We start from the raw sequence: 13,634 nt of genomic DNA, 5'->3' as shown, positions 1-13,634 counted from the left end.
TGTCCTGTGTGTCTCTGTGTTGCCCTGCGACAGACTGGCGACCTGTCCAGGTTGTTCCCCGCCTCTCGCCTGGAACGTGAGCTGGAGATAGGCACCAGCACCCCTCCCGACCCCACTGAGGGACAAGGGTGTAGGAAGATGGATGGATGGAGGTGCGCCTCCATTCAACTGACATGCAAATTTTGAGCTAAAATGTCACAAAAACATGCAAATTACCTGTGTTTCCATCTACTGGTTTGGAGTGAATCAGTCAGACTACACCAGTTGATGTTAGATATGGCTGTACTATAAAACAGGAAGTAGATGTTGCAAACTAGTATTGCCCGCACATCTAGGAAAAATGAAGAGAGGCTTTCGGAAATCGGCCAAGTTGTAATTGTTCTGTCATGTCAGCTAGCGTTGGCAAAGTTACATCTATCCAAGAAGACGCAGCAGAAACAGCTGATCAGTCATATGAGGTAAATAATGCTACACTACAACTTATTCGGCAAATGTGCTTGCATCTCTCCTGTAGCACATTAGCTCTTTTTTTGAAAAACCAAAAAACTCCTCGAGCGAACATAAAAACCTTTATGCAAAACTGAGGAAGTTATCTGAAGTTTTGCCGTTTCAATCATCCACTTATAATGTGATACTTTAAAAACAACACTGACGGAACCACAGTTATTACCTTGAACTTTAACTTGCCTCTGAAAGAGTTTGAACTTGTAAAAAGAAAAATGTCAAAACTCTCAGAGTCAGAATTTTTTTTTATGGTCACCATACTGGTGTGGAAGCATATCTGTTCTCCACAGCAGTACAGAGTTGCACACCATGTATGTCATGTTAGGATAGAAACAGTCAGAAAAGCCACTAGTCAACTGTTTCCACAACGCACAGAATATAAAGGATCAAACACCACAGGTGCTGCACATGACACCACCACACAAGTCAAATGTTCAAACCCTGGCATTTTATTTGGTGACAATAATGGATAAATATTTTTAAAGCTATACCTAACATAACTGAAAAACTATGAATTCACGATTCAATAACTGATATTTATCAAGATGTGTCTCCGCTTTCAGCATCAATTTACAACAAACTCTTTTCTGAGTTTTGACTGCACAATGGTTTTGTTATCGCACAACGCTGTCAAGTTCAGTTTATTATTCAAACTTTTGAGAAAAAAAACAAACACCAGAAATCCTTTTGGAATATTCCTTTTTTTAAATCTGAGCATCAGCAAGTAGAGGAGTTCCTTCCAAACCTGCATTTGGGCCAAATTAAATCCCCTCCCTTACATACAGGAGTAAACAAGCTGTCAGCTCTGTTGTTCCGTCAGTGCCAGGCCCACGGGCCCTTGGGCTGCGGAGCCGACTGTCCCTCCACAACAGCTCTGCTCTCTAGCCCTGGCTGTCTCATTACTGTAAAATGAGCCATAAGATGAGCCACATACAAGCAGCTGGCCCACATCGGAGCCCCCTCCTTCCATTCGAACGGGTTAGCCTAGCCTGAACGGGCCTTGCTACCTCTCCTCAGACGGGACGTCCGGACGTCCGACCGGAATAAATCAGTGACGCTGACAGCTCGCTGATAGCAGAGAGCGGGAGTTATGGCTCAACAGGCTTAGGAAGAGATAGATGCTGTTGTTTCTCTGTCTAATTCATGATGATCAGGAAAGTTTATCACAGGATTCAAAAATTCCCTTTCAACATGGCCGTTTCTCTCTATGTGCCGTAATAAAGAGACGCATCCCAACTGGGGACGGCGGGGGCGGGAGGGATTTCTGCAGAGTCATACTCCACTTCGATGACATGCTGAGCATGATGGGCGTTGGGTGTGACAGGACAGCAGGGCCTCGCATCACTCACTTTTATAGAAACAGGACAGAGGGAGGTTTAACACGCTGTTTAAGTCATCAAAGAACCCACATTACATAACCGTAAAACGATGAGGCCCACAAATCAGAGGCATAGGCAGGGAGCTGGCCTTGTTGTGCGGCTCACAGCCATACCAATGGTCTTGGCATCTTGGTTTTTTGGGGGTTGGAGGGGAGTTGGTACAAGGAGAAACGGCAAGACTTTGTAACTGCAGCATCTTCTTAAGTCTGGCCTTTTAAACGCTCCAAGTGCCGCATTTCACCTTAACCCCAGCAAAAATTGAAAACGCAGCCCTAAAATGCCTCTGCAGATTATTTTCCAGGGAGCCTGTGCCACGGCTGGAGGGGCTCCACTGACCAGGGGCGTCTGTGGTTGGGCTCAGCCAGTCTGCAGGTTCTGGAGAGGCGAGCTAACAGGCTCCGCACCGCCTGACATGGAGCGCCCTCGCCGGGGGAACGACTGAGTAATGGCAGGGTAACCTGATCCAGGGCTGGGAGAGAGTGGGAGCAACCCTGACGCCTAAATCATAGCTGTGGGATAGGAGGGAGAGGTGTGGGGGGGGCAAATGTGTCTGGAAGAGAGAAGATGCATGGGGAGATGAGAGTCTGAGGAGACGGTGGGCAGAGCAACAGAGATGAACTGAGTGGGGTGTGTGAGGTTGTTGAGACTGTGTTAGAGAGGCAGCTAAATGATGTGGGGGGGAAGGGGGGTGAAAGTGAACACCCCTCTGCTGTTCATGGTGCGCGTGCCGCCGCGTGCGAAGCTGGAGTGGGCGGAGCCTCGGGGGAGCGACAAAGCGTGGGGTTTGGGTTTCAAATTCACAAGCTCCACTCAGAGAAACACACAGAGCCCCAAAATGACTTCGAGTTCCCCTGGTGTCAGCTGCTAATTGACAAACTAAGGCTGCCAGACATAAATTAGCAAACAGTCTATATGAAGGAAAAAGCATTTAACATGAATTATACAATCACAAACTTTATGACGTCTAGAACAAAGGCTGTACTTTACTTTTCATGTATACAGTAATTCTACTGAATTGTTGTTCTACCTTTTAGCTTTTTCAAAACCCAAAAAAACACACTAAGAGTAAAATTGCCTGATGAAGTTTAGATTTATCGACATTAATAGCTCACCATTAACTATTAATGAATGCAATCTCTAAATAATGTGTTTAGAGATTGTAAACTTTTGAAGATAATAAAAAGACCCTGCCAAGAAAAAAAAAAAAAAAAGAATCAAGTTCCACTAACTGCTACTGTGAGCGTGTATTTGAAAGTTCCTCTTCAAAAAATAAACCACAGAAAGCCCCGGAATGCAACATCCTATAGTAAGAGCTGTCACTTCTTCATGACTAAAAGAGAACACAACTTCCATTTCTAAAGGCTTTAATCACTCAGCTGGTGCTTTACAAGGAAGACTGTGAGTTCCCCGAAACTGATGGGCGAAACCACCGCAGCATCTGTTATTAGCCGCTTCGAGGTTCCTGCTCAAGAGCACTGAGGCAGTCTTTTCTTTCTATCGCATTTTGAAACAAATCTTATAGCTTCCAACCTGCAGTCTCATCATACCTCCTATGTTCCACCCACACAACGACATTGTAAATCTCAATGTCGTTGCTTTGCAAGAGGTGGAAAACGGACAGGAACGACGCTAATGCTCAGCAGCCCAACATAATAACACACCTTCGCTGCCCGGAGCCTCCAAGTCCTGTAAAAGTCCGTCGTTAGGCTTCACATGTAACTTTCATTAACTTTTCTTAGAAACGAATGCAGTAAGACCCAACAATTTAGCAGAGAAAGAAACGTTCAGCTGACTATTACCGTACCACATCCTCCCCTTTTCCATCCACAATATGTTCCACATTTATTATTGAAGCTGGAGATGCACTTTCCTTGTTCCTCACTCTGCTCCTCTTGAATTCTTTGGGCAGCACTTCACATAAATTCATCAGCTTTAAAAAAAAAAAAAAAAGAAAAAAAAAAGAGGGCTAAATTAGCTTTTCGACTTTTGTTTTGTTGGAGCACTTTAGGTTTTCATCCAGAAATTCCCTTAATTAGCCGCCATGTAAGTGTTTTTAGGAAAACAAATATATGATGCCTGCTTGGTGATGTGCCTGTGTGGTACATCTCAACACAAAATTGATAGCATTATGTTGAAATTTGTAATCCATTCATTTCATACACAGAACACAACTGAGGAAAGGGAAATGAGGTTTAGCATTTATACCCAGTTCCCATGAATCTATACTTTGCAAAAACACCTTTCATTACAATAAAGGCTAAATGTCTTTTGGATGCCTCTTTTAAAGGGGCAGTATTAAGTATTTTCCAGGCACGTAGTGGCATTTTATAGCAAAATCAAGTAGCTATGTTAACTTCAATTGTTATAAACATGCTATATGTATTAAACATGGCTTAAAAGACATTTTACTTAATAATTTAATGCCTTGAAACTGGGAAATCTGTCTCTTTAAAATCTAATGCCCTTTCTGAAACTCCGTCTTCAGGAAGTCATCACAACATGGTTCCACTATTAACCCTTTAACAACGTTCTTAACCAGCGTTTAATTGATAAGTAGCTTGTATAATGAGCTCAGCTAAAGCTAATGCACAGTTACACCAGGTGTTTGCTAATTGCTGCTGGCTAGTGTGGAGCTGAGTGGGGGTTGCTCTGTGAAACTCCAGCTGTTACAGCATGTCATCAACATACTAACAAGCTAAGATTACTATCCATAGCTACTCTCTGGTGTCATCCAGGTTAGCTCAACAGCTATATAAAACTGTTATATCACGCTAACAAAATGCTAATATTACCACCCATAATGACTCTGGTGTCATTCAGGTTAGCATTGTTATGAGATCGTCATAACGTGCTAACAACATGCTAGCGTGCTAACATCACCATCCATAATGAATCTCTGAAGATCCTTGGATGATATGAATTATGTTGACATTTCATTTCCCTTGAAGTGTTTTTGAATTGCATTTCTCATAGGGATGAATGTTCAGGGTGATGTGTAGAGTATAGTATTGTCAGCATTCCATCTGACCAGAACACCTTCTTTCACATACAGGTGCTGGTCATAAAATTAGAATATTGTGATAAAGTTCATTATTTTCCATAATGTCATGATAAAAATTAAATTGTCATATATTTTAGATTCATTGCACACCAACTGAAATATTTCAGGTCTTTTATTGTTTTAATTTTGATGATTTTGGCAAACAGCTCATGAAAACCCAAAATCCCTGTCTCAAAAAATTAGAATATTATGAAAAGGTTCTCTGAACGAGCAATAAAAATAATCATCTGAATCAACAAAGTAACTCTAAACACCTGAAAAAGATTCCTGAGGCCTTTAAAAACTCCCAGCCTGGTTCGTTACTCAAAACCGCAATCATGGGTCAGGTTGCTGACCTGACTGCTGTCCAGAAGGCCATCACTGACATCCTCAAGCAAGAGGGTGAGAAACGGAAAGAAATTTATGAACGAATCGGCTGTTTGCAGAGTGTTATATCAAGGCACCTCAGTGGGAAGTCAGTAGGAAGGAAAAAGTGTGGCAGAAAACGCTACACAACGAGAAGAGGTGACCGGACCCTGAGGAAGATTGTCACAATATTCTAATTTTATGACCAGCACCTGTATGTGAACAGGCATACTTAAGGCTTTCTTTCTTGCCACTCTTCTTGACCAGTTTTGATCAGCATACCATGAACAACGGCCACCTCCACCTGAGCTGTGGGTCTGTTACTCCTCCAGACCTCCCACTAGGCTGTTGGCTGCTTCTCTGCTTAAATTACACACAAGTTGATTCAGTTGACTTCTCACGCCAATGGAAAGCTCTGAATTTTATTCCGTGGAGTCAAGTAAAAGGGAACTGGATACATATGATCACCATGTTTTCCAGATTTTTAATCTATAAAACCATGTTTTATAGATTAATATAGATTCCTCAAATTTACAGGAATGACCTACTGTCTATCATACAAAATCTCAATACAACAATAAAGCCTTAAGGAGGATGAATACTTTTGCGTGGCACTCCACAATGAGAGCACGCCAAGATATAGATCAGGAAACTAAATTATCAGCTTCATGGTCCAAGCTGAAGGCTAAATCATGCAGAACGACCGGCTGAAAGTTTGGCTGCTATTACATCCAGTTTGTGGATTTCAATTAGGTTGAAGATTTTGTCACAAAGCTTGTCTGACTTCAAAAGGGGTTTTTCCTTTCTTTTCTGCAACGAGTGGCGCCGAGGTCCAAGAACCCGGTGGGTCTGTGTGTGTTATGGTAAGACGATCTCGGTTATGACTGAGCGGAAATGTTAGACAAGCATCTCAGTTTCCTGCGCCGGCTCCCTACCCCTCCGCATCCAGCCACATGTGAAACCGCACCAGAACCTCTCAGCGGCTCAAGCTAAACGCTCCAGTCACGCTGACATGTGTTTACACTGGATGCCGGCCCTGCATGTCAGACCCTCGCTCATAATACGCAGACAGATCCTATCTCGCCACGTAATTCTCCTTTACTGTGATCGCCAGCTTGCGATTAACCTTTAAAGAGCGAGATGTTTCCCACAGTGGGCTGTGTGATAAAGTGGGTTGGGGTTGGGGGGTTGTCAAAGGCAAACCCAGCTCTGTTTGATGTGTGGAAAAAGGAGGGGGGTTAAAGGAGGGTGTTCCTCACACTGACTCACCTATAAGCTTGAGAGTTGTTCTTAGTCAGCAAATAACAAATCTGGAGAAGAAACACTGTGTGGGCCCAACAAAGAGTTGCTCTGTCACAAAAAAAAGAGCAAAAGTAACTCAAGGGAATTTTTGCACCTAGAATATGTGACTTTGCATTTACGCATTTTAATTTTTTGTTTGTTTTTGAAAAACATGTCCTATCTCAGCATTCCAGTCATACCATACAGACACATTGCATGTTGTTGTTCACATCCAGAAATTGCAGCACAAAGCTGGAAGGCAAAACCACAATTCTTTTACTGGCCATGGTAGAATAATTTAGTTAAAAAATTTTAACTGTACCGAAACATACAGAATTCCACAGCACATCTATCAGTTTGTCAAAGTCTAGCTAGCATAACTGACCTATATCCCTCTCCATTTTTGTGTGTATGTATACATATATATAGATATATTTCTGACCGGTTACATACGATACCTGGGGACCTTGTTATCTAGTTGTCGTAGTGTTGACAATTAGTAGCAAAGCACAAAGTCCCTTTTTCTTTTATGCATCTCACATACGTTTAAGCTTTAGAGCGTGGGGTGCTGTGGTGGCGCAGGGGCAAAGCACGACCCACGTATTGAGGCCTTAGTCCTCGTGCTGGTGGTCGCAGGCTTGATTCCCAGCCTGGTGACATTTGCTGCATGTCTTTTCCCTCTCTCATTACCCTGTTTCCTGTTGAACTACTTTCAAATAGAGGCCACTAAAACCAGCAAAACCTTTAAAAAAAGATTTAGAGCGTTATATTGACAAATTGCCAGCTAACGCCAATGGTAGTGATTGTCGGCCAGCAGTTTTTTATCCTCCAGCAGAAAGCTGGAGGGGAGGATCTTGCGTGCCTGACGTCAAGTTGCAGTTTTTCGATAGAAAACAAGTTATCTTGACAAAAAGGACTGCATAAGATGGAATGGCTATTGAATGCTTGACTTTATTAAATCAAGCCTGTATCCAGTGTTAAAGTAGCCAGGCGACATTGATGTAATAGCAACCTGTGTTTGTGTGACCTTCAGCCATTTGGATTATTTGTGTTAGTGCATGTGGGCGAGCATACATGTAGAAATAATTGCGTTTGTGTTGAGTGGATGTATGTGACAGTTTGAGCTGAAGCCTACCTCACTGGGACGTGGCTGGAGCTCCCACACAATCAACACCACACTGAAGGGGGGCAGCCAACTTTCCCCCCAGGCCAAACTAACTGTGATTTTAAAGCAATGAAATGATCCAAAGCATTGAGGAAAGTGTCAGAAGTTCCAGGAACACCTGCTTCCAAGAACACCTCAAAGGCCAGGACCATGCATAATGAGCCTGTCCAAAGAAACTACTTTCAACTGTATCCCTGCTGTTAGAGTTAGTTGGACTAACTACACCGGTAAAAATGTGATGTTTTGTCAGATGGCGTTGTGGTGTAATGCAAGTTCTATCAAAGCCGTCTGTGCCTACAAACAGAGAAGTCACAAAACCCTGAGCTGCCCTCCTCTATAGCTGAACCTGGAAGACCCTGATGGACAGACAGAATTCCCTTCACACAAGCTTTGTGGTGAGACGGATGGGCAAATGGACAGAGAATACGTACCAAACCTTCATGCACACTACAGCGTTATTGGCATGCTAAAGAGCTAAGTCTTACTCTAAGACACAGACAAAGAACAAGTTGTTCTTCCTGAATATGAGGTGCAACACTTGGAAAGACTATCCTACCCACTAACATTAAGATTTTATTACAAAAATATTAGAACTACTTTATTCCTGGTTTTTTGAAGCAGAGTAGATTATTGCTGGTAAATTTGTTTGACCACTCAACAATGGAATGTTTTAAGACTAGAATTGATCAAGAATCAACTCTTTACTAGGGATGCTCCGATCAGATATTTTGCAGCTGATTCCAATCACATCCAATCACCTGGACTGGCCATTAATTTTTCACTTTAGGCATAAATGCTACTATGTGAACTGGCAAATTGGAAAAAGGATCTGGCAATAAGTTAACCTAATTGAGATGTAAAACATGCAAAATATTTACAAATGTCATTTACACAGACATGGAATTACTATATTTTTTTGTAAAAAAAAAAAAAAAAAAAAGTTTGACAATTAATATATCAGTTAATTAAAAAGTGTTAAATAAGCAATAAAAAAACTCAGGATTTTGAACCCCATTTTTACCAGGTTGTCTTTAGCACAGTCACAGTTGTTAGGTGACAGGACATGTGCTGGGATAAATCCAGGAAATAAATCTTAAGTCTAGACCACCAAATTTCAAAACGTCCAATCCTTCGAAGGCTGCAGACCCTGAATCTAGAGACAAATGCAGTCTTTAAAAATCTCTGTCCTACCTATCAAAAATGTATTCACATATTAACACAACAAAAAAAAATGTCATGTTTATTTCATGTCCATGTTAGAGTGAATATGACTACCATTTGCATCATGATACTTTATACACACTTTAGTGTTGATTGGATGGATCCCAAATAAAATTGAAGTGATGTTGGGACTGACAAAATGTCTTATGCTACCAAAAATAAAATTGCTGTCTTCAAAAAATACTATTGAATGATTATTTTGAGCTGTTTTGCAAAAACAAAAAAATGCTACTGACATCATACAATCATGAATAACAAAATGCAGCCATTGTTGAGTTAAGAGTAACTTGTTCTTTAGCAAGGACGTTAACTGTCGGTTACTATGGAAACAAACAAAAAAGTAACAAACTGTCCTTAAATGTGCTCAGTTTTCCAGAACATCTGCAAGTTGATAAAAACTAGAGCTTTGTGTTGACCAAATTCTGCTTTATGGAGTTCAGCTCAACATTCCTCACATGGGGAAAAAATTGTGCATCATTGATGCTATTGCCAGACTGTTTTATTGTTAACCTTTTCCCACAAATTTGAGATTTTTGGTGAGGAAAAAAATTCAAGAAAAAGGATACTACACAACCAAACCTAATGCTAAACTAAATGAAATCATCCATCCATCAGCTTAAATCTGTTTTTGACTGTGGGAGGAAGTCTGGATAGTCTGAGAGAACAGGAACCAGCACATGAAAAACATGTAAACTCAAAAACAACCAATCAGAACCAGGAGGAGGGTCTTAGTGCTGTCAATTAAACTTGTCTATGCGATATTAAATGTGTCAATATCAGGGAAAGAACTGTTTAATTGTTTCCCTGAACAAAATTGTTCAGGGAAATTGTTCATTACAACAAAATTACAGGAACATTGTTTATCCGCTGTCATCGACAGCTATGCTAGCTAGCCCATGCATTCTTGACAGGCTCTGCTATGAGCCTAACAAAAAGACAGTAAGGTGGAGGGTGTGAGAAGCATCTTCACTAAAGTGATTTACAGCACTAAGCCCCTCCTCCTGAAACTGATTGGTTGTTTCTGAATGGGGGCGATGCATTTCTGTAGATGGCAGCATGGGAGATGCAGAGGACCTGGCTGTTTTCCTCACAAATTATCGCTCTCATACTATATTTTCACAACATGACAGTTTTAGCAAATATGTTAAAAAAAAATTATAAAAGTTACATAACTTAGCTTTAATTTTTTGGCAAATGGCCAATATTGATGTGAGAAACCAAACTTATTTACTAATCTTAGCTATGTCCACAAAAGTCTGAAAAAAAACCCCAGCCATGTTTTGCATGTCACATCTGCTTGTAAACAGTTAACAAGCAAACTTAACCACTCCGGTATCTTCAAATCGGTAAATCGGTATGGGCAAAAATCAGATTCAGATCAGGGCTTTTGAAGATCCCTGATTGGCCAGAAAACTGCCTATCGGTGTACCCTTATTTAAAAACAATGAAACTGGAGGAAGTTTTAGCTGTCACAGGTGGTTCCACTGCGCAACACCAACTTCCACCGAAAGAAGGTAACCATCATCAGGGTAATGCTAAAAGAACTAAAATATTTTAAGCCAGATAATGGCGCCAGCAACAGCATTGATTCTCATTGAAATGAAACAAACTATACAATCTGACTGAGCCTGAGTTATTTGGCTGTGCGGTCTCAGCAGTATACTCTGTCAATACAGCTCTGCTCTATCTGCGCAGCAGCATTACAGCAGGGAACCCCGGCAACATGACGTCTACCAGCGCTGCACAGCTGCAGAGTTTAGCCTCAGGCCTGCTATACATTAGCTGCACACCTCCTATTCCACAGCCGAGGAACAACTTCTCCACACATTTGTAGTTGCATATGCGTTTTGGCGCAACGGCGACCACGTTAAGTGAGTTGTTGCGGGTTTCAGGCGGTCTTCGTGCTCAAAATACGAAGCAAACACAGAGAATCTTCCTGAAGGCTTCCTAAAGGCTGTCGTCAAAACCCTACAGCCGAGCAGAGTTTGGCTAGGTTTTCCTGGTCTAAACGCCGTCTGGAAGGGTGAAAACGCGGTAATGACTTTGAATGTATCTCACCTGGATCCCCAGTTACCGAGAGGGAGCGTCTTCAAAGCGCAGAGCGGTTCATTTTCCATGAAAAATTTGAAAACCCTGCGATCCTCATAACTGTTTCTCTCCAGCCATCTTGAGCCAAACCGTCAACTTGATCGGGAGGGTGCCACTCAGGCAAAAGTTTTTCCTGTATTCCCTATTACAGCACTTTAAGTATATTATAACGATGATAATAAGTCAGTTATATTCTTAATATAATATTTTTAGCCATATTATCGGTTTCGAAATCTAAAACAAAATACTGCATTCCTTGTATTAAGCTAGCACCCCCGGCCTGGCAGAAATGGTACGGTCCGTGACATTCCACAGACCCACTCTGCTGTGTTAAGTGCAAGTAGCCAATCAGGAGCCCTGTAGTAAACTGTAAGAGCATAACACAGCTGGAGCTGTGAACCAGCTGAGACACAACACACACACAACACACAGAGTGACAGGAAAGCGTTACTCTTTAGAACAACGTTTCAGTGACGTTGTTCTGTCGGTTTGGCATACCTATCCTATCCTATACAATACTTATAGTATGCCGGAAGTCCTACTTGGACACTTTATCGAAACAGAATACTAACTTTTGTGAAGGAGTGTTCTGTTTTAATAGATGTTTAATAGAAAGTGTAGTATATGAAAGGGTATGTTTTTTTATATGCATACCCCTTCGCCTCACTGAAGCAAAAATAATAATAAACAATAAATAAATTATAAATTACGAGTTGATTACAGAATAATTGGTTATATTTGATACTTAGTAAAATACCTCCCCACTTACAGAAAAAACATAAAAACTTGAGTGTACATTTTGTGTTATCATAAGTCATGCAATCAAGTAATATGAACTTTATTGTGTAGGTAATACCAATGTATTACCCAAAATGTTACCCCTTGTAGTTGTGGGTATGTTGAAATGACTGTTTAAATCTGATGCCTGCACAGCAATGCGATTTTCACTGCTGCACATTAATATTTACAGAGAATATGCGATACTGATGGGAATGGTGAACCATCAATACACCTGCAGTTCGTGGCAGTTTCTGATATGGTCGACATAGGCAACCGCCCATGGCAGCATCATCCGACGCCTCCCCTGATCCCCCCAGTTAATAAAAGGTTAAGTTAAAGGGACATTCCACCAAGATCCACCTGGAACAGTCTCAGCCAAAAGCTAATTGTGACATGAATGTTGTGGTTTGCTTTTTGTTTTTGTTTTTTAATCAAGAAAATTAATTTCCACTGAACAGTATGGCACAAGTCGGTGCTGTTCGGTGTGCTATTTTGTCTGATTTCAACAAAAGGGGGCCATTCCTAGGCCCCCTTTTGTTGAAGCTTCATAAAACAATGGTACAGTGATACTGTGTCATTGACCAGCATAAGACAAGTATCATGTCTCTCGTCACACTAGTACGACGCCACGTTAGGCATTTGGGTTTAACCCTCCCTGTCCAACGAGAGTCCAACGGGCAGTGGAAGCACTCTTTGTTGGTCACCTCTGTGATTAAGGTCTTTTTTTTTTCTGACAACTAACTTTGGTCAGGTGGAAAGACCTATGCAGGCACCCAGTAATCTAGTTTTCAAATAATCGACAACTCAAATCAGTCACTAAAGCCTGCAGGTAATACCTTTGAAGTCAGAGCTTGGGTTTTGCTCTGATGTGTACCTGTCAGCTGTGAGACCTCAGTGGGAAGTGTGTTTTGCTTTAAATCATGCACTGACTGAAGGTCTGGAAGATCTTCACTGGAAACATGATGCATTTGAGCGTAAGGAAAAGCTGTGGATGCTTAAGCGCCTTCTCCTTTAAGTTTCATTAAAGCTGGTTAACGTCTGGTTCGGTTCTCGTTAAGTTGGGTGTGTCTCCGTTGGCAGTGTGTTCCTCACTATGTGGTCGTAATTATGGACAGAAGCGTAGGTGAGAATGTTGGCAAGCACATTCCCACCAGTCTGTGTGAGAACTCAGGAGCTGTTGTCAACACTCCAATGATGTCATTTTGTGCTTGTGCCATTTCTCTGAAATCTCTCTGTATATTTGTTTGTTGCAGGTTGCCTCGTCCAGTTCGTGCTGATGTGCTCTTCTGCCACAATTGAAAAAGAAGTTTGAGCGTCAAGGTTTGACCATGGATGTCCTCCAATGGACCGGCAACCTGTCCAGGATGTACCCCGCCTCCCACCCGATGACCACTGGAAATAGGCACCAGTTGGTAGAGATGTTGTTATTCAAGGAGTTTTCAAGTACCGCCTTCGTTCATCCAGTGGCACAAGCCCAAAGGTCAATCAACAATTCCAGTCTGCTGCCAATTAAATCACCTGAACACAATACCTGGCTTGGTCTGGCTTGCATACATTATATATATACCTATATGGTAACACTTTATTTGAAGGGGTGTGCATAAGACTGACATAACATCTGTCATGAACATGAAGAAGTCTTTATGAATGTTTATGACAGTAGTAATACAGTGTCATTCAGTAAATAATGACACTTTTAATGCAAAGTTGCTCTAAAAGTTGCATTGAAAGTCCTTAAAAGTGCCACCTTTGATTTAAATTGTCATTATTTACAAAATCATGCAAAGTCATGATTTTGTAAATAATGACA

The 13,634-nt window shown here is 41.5% G+C and overlaps 1 protein-coding gene and 1 long non-coding RNA gene across 3 annotated transcripts in view; one reads left to right on the top strand and one right to left on the bottom strand.

Annotated features, from left to right (window-relative positions):
• The window catches only part of znf438 (zinc finger protein 438), a 43,480-nt gene extending 32,325 nt beyond the window's left edge, over nt 1–11,155 (bottom strand). For both annotated transcript variants that reach the window (XM_016675629.1, XM_007560679.2), the window contains exon 1: nt 11,015–11,155. The gene's annotated coding sequence lies outside the window, so the exon portion shown is untranslated. The remainder of the gene's footprint in view (nt 1–11,014) is intronic.
• The window catches only part of LOC103143951 (uncharacterized), a 52,933-nt gene extending 39,582 nt beyond the window's left edge, over nt 1–13,351 (top strand). Inside the window, exons 2-3 of the long non-coding RNA XR_476861.2 lie at nt 12,015–12,151; nt 13,078–13,351. This is a non-coding gene — a long non-coding RNA (uncharacterized LOC103143951). The remainder of the gene's footprint in view (nt 1–12,014; nt 12,152–13,077) is intronic.
• Nucleotides 13,352–13,634: the final 283 nt, after the last annotated feature.

Source organism: Poecilia formosa, unplaced genomic scaffold (genome assembly GCF_000485575.1).
Source record: "Poecilia formosa unplaced genomic scaffold, Poecilia_formosa-5.1.2 Scaffold118, whole genome shotgun sequence".
Lineage (NCBI taxonomy): Eukaryota > Metazoa > Chordata > Actinopteri > Cyprinodontiformes > Poeciliidae > Poecilia > Poecilia formosa.
The sequence above is the reverse complement of the archived record's forward strand: the minus strand, read 5'-3'. Positions and strand labels throughout refer to the sequence as shown.